Below are 2,804 nucleotides of genomic sequence, written 5' to 3'. Positions count from 1 at the left end.
CCAGTAGAACACAGCCCCTGTCTCTCTTGTTCTTCCTCGTTCGCAGAACAAATCAAGCTCAAGCTCCTGTTCTCTTCGTCTCAGGTGAGCTCCAGCACGCCAGTGCCACCTGTAGCAGCGTCTGTCTCCACCACCGCCACGCCCCTCTCTCTCTCTCTCTCTCTCTCTCTCTCTCTCTCTCTCTCTCTCTCTCTCTTTTTATCCCCCCTCAGTTCTGGCTCGCATATCTTCTCAGCGCCGCAGCCATCATCTCCTCCAGTCAATGCTTCTAGGTTTTAGTTTCAAAATTCTTTTAATTTCTGTTAAGTTCAATTAATTTTGTTTAGTTAGTTTGATTTTTGTAATTAGTTTAGTTAGATTTGTTTTTCTGATTAGTGGATTTTTAAGTTTTGATTAGATTAGATTTTGATTCTGAATAGCTGAACATTGTTGTTGATTTTGTTTGGAAACTACTTGACTAAATTGTTGATATTTTGTGCTGTTTTGCTGCAAGAATAAGGTGTTTTGATTATTTATTTTATTTAAATAAGGTGCTAGCCTTATTATAAAATCAAGAATAAGGTGTTTTGATTCTGGATGTAGATCTGTCACCAAATTCATTAACACTAGTTGGACCGATCTAGAAAGTTAACTTGCAAATTAAGATGCACCAATAAATTAAGCCTTTTAACTATGATTCATGATTTTGCTTCTCTATGTAGTTTTACTTAATGACTATTTAAAATGGTTTAATCATGAAATTTTAATGAATTGGAAGAAAGTGTTGGTGTGTTTAAACATACTCTGGTGACTGGTCAGGTACACCATGGAGCGATCACGATTTAGTGATCATCTGGAAGCCATAAAGTTCATCTGCAAGGATTTTTGGACTGAGCTCTTTAAGAAGCAAATAGACAACTTGAAAACAAACCATAGAGTGAGTTCAGATTAGAGCTGTATTCATTTGGCAGTGTGTTTGTGATATGGTTTTAGATTGGAATGGATGGTCATGGTATTCTTTGCTACTTGCTGCAGGGTACCTTTGTATTGCAAGATAATAAGTTCCCCTGGCTTGAGCGGATATCAATTTTAATGTATTGATTTTGCTATTAAATTGAAGTTTTCAGATTTTAGAATCATCTTTATATATTTAAGTGCTCTTGAATCTTGATTAATATTCTCTGCCTGTATTAATGTGAGAAAATTCCTAAATCTACAAATTGTATTCACTTATTGATGGTATTTTCTCATTTACTATTGTTGGCAGCTAAGAAGTTTGGGGTTAATGAATTTGTGAACCCAAAAGATCATAACAAACCTATACAAGAGGTTCATTCTAAGTTTTTCTGCATAATTATTTATATTTTCAGGGAAGAAAGACTAAGATGTTAATATTGCTCAACAGATAATTTCTGAAATGACTAATGGAGGAGTGGATCGTTCTGTTGAATGTACTGGCAGCATCTAGGCTATGATCTCAGCATTTCTAGTTCTGTTCTAATCCCGCCACTTTCATTCCCTGGATTTCATTCGCAAGGTTGGCGCCATTCCTTCCCTTTCTTTTTCTTTTTCTTTCGTTTCATCTGTAAAAAGCATACATATACTGATATCTGTATTGTTTTTTGTTTAGCTACCAATATGTTCATCTGTTTCTTGTCATATAAAATCATTTGCTTATACTATTGAAGCATCACAAATTAATTCTATTGAAACAAATTCAATGCCTGGTTCTCTTGCTAGTACTTTGATTGAGGAGGAAGTAGTTGAACCACAATCACTTGAAATACAAGAGGATTCTGATGGCATATCACTCAAGCCTTTTCCAGACAGTGACAAACATTCGTTGGAGTTGGCAAAAAATGGAAAAACAAATACAAAAGGCAATATTATAACTGGAGATGAAAGAAAATGGCGCAGAGTCCCATATTTATCTTCATATGTGCCATTCGGACAGGTAGATATTATCAGAGATAATTCTTTTCTACTAGTGTTCTTTTGCTGTAACTAAGGATGAAGTTTTATTTTTATTTTTTACTTGGGCATGTTAATGTGAGGGGTTTGTTATTTAAGCGGTCCATAATCTTCTTATGTTTGTTTTTATTGCTTTCTTGGCTTGGTTATTCATGTGATTTTTCCCGCCATTGCTCTATCTTTTCAATGATTGGTGTGAAAGTAGTGTTTCTGTGTCTCATTTACTTTGAAAAAGTAGGAAGTAGCTGTAAGTTCCTACTTTTGAATTATTGGTCTTTATATAATATGTAAATCTTCATCCTGTAGCCTATATATACTAGCAAAAAGCTAGGAAGCATGAGTTTATATGCATGATTAAAGGGGAAGCCTGAAGGCTTATGTTAGAATGGAGGGAGGGAAGATCAAAGGATAAGCTTTAATTTCTGTTTACATGTCAAAAGATAAGGTCAAGCAGCATGACTAATTGTCCTGTTAACTTCTTTTTCTCATGATCAGGTGAATATGTTAATATGGTTAAATTTTTTGACCCTGATCTTAGGTATGATGCAGCAAAAGGTTAGTGTTCCTTGTTTTAGATTCTTGTGAGAATTGAAAAATGCATTTTGATTTAATCTTTTATTTGGTGTGATTGGCAGTCTTGGAAGTTTAATAATTATATTTTTTTAGTCCCACCAAATATAATACTGATCTGTGGCGATTCAGGGTTTTGGTAGGGGCTGAGGAGCTTGTTGGAGTTGAAAGTGTAATTTTGTTGAATATGAAGTGTTCTATTGAAGATCAGAGAAGATGTGAAGCTGGTGCTGAGTGCCGAGTTTAATGTATTATCAAATTGGACTTGTTAATTTTGGCCGGTT

General features: G+C 34.8%; 1 long non-coding RNA gene across 1 annotated transcript; it reads left to right on the top strand.

The window, feature by feature from the left end:
* Positions 1–802: 802 nt before the first annotated feature.
* On the top strand, positions 803–1,527 carry LOC112776590 (uncharacterized). The gene is made up of 3 exons (XR_011877573.1): positions 803–916; positions 1,015–1,073; positions 1,247–1,527. It is a non-coding gene; the product is annotated as an uncharacterized lncRNA (long non-coding RNA).
* Positions 1,528–2,804: the final 1,277 nt, after the last annotated feature.

The sequence above is a fragment of the Arachis hypogaea genome, chromosome 19 (genome assembly GCF_003086295.3).
Source record: "Arachis hypogaea cultivar Tifrunner chromosome 19, arahy.Tifrunner.gnm2.J5K5, whole genome shotgun sequence".
Taxonomy (NCBI): domain Eukaryota; kingdom Viridiplantae; phylum Streptophyta; class Magnoliopsida; order Fabales; family Fabaceae; genus Arachis; species Arachis hypogaea.
This window is presented reverse-complemented; position numbering and strand designations above follow the sequence as displayed.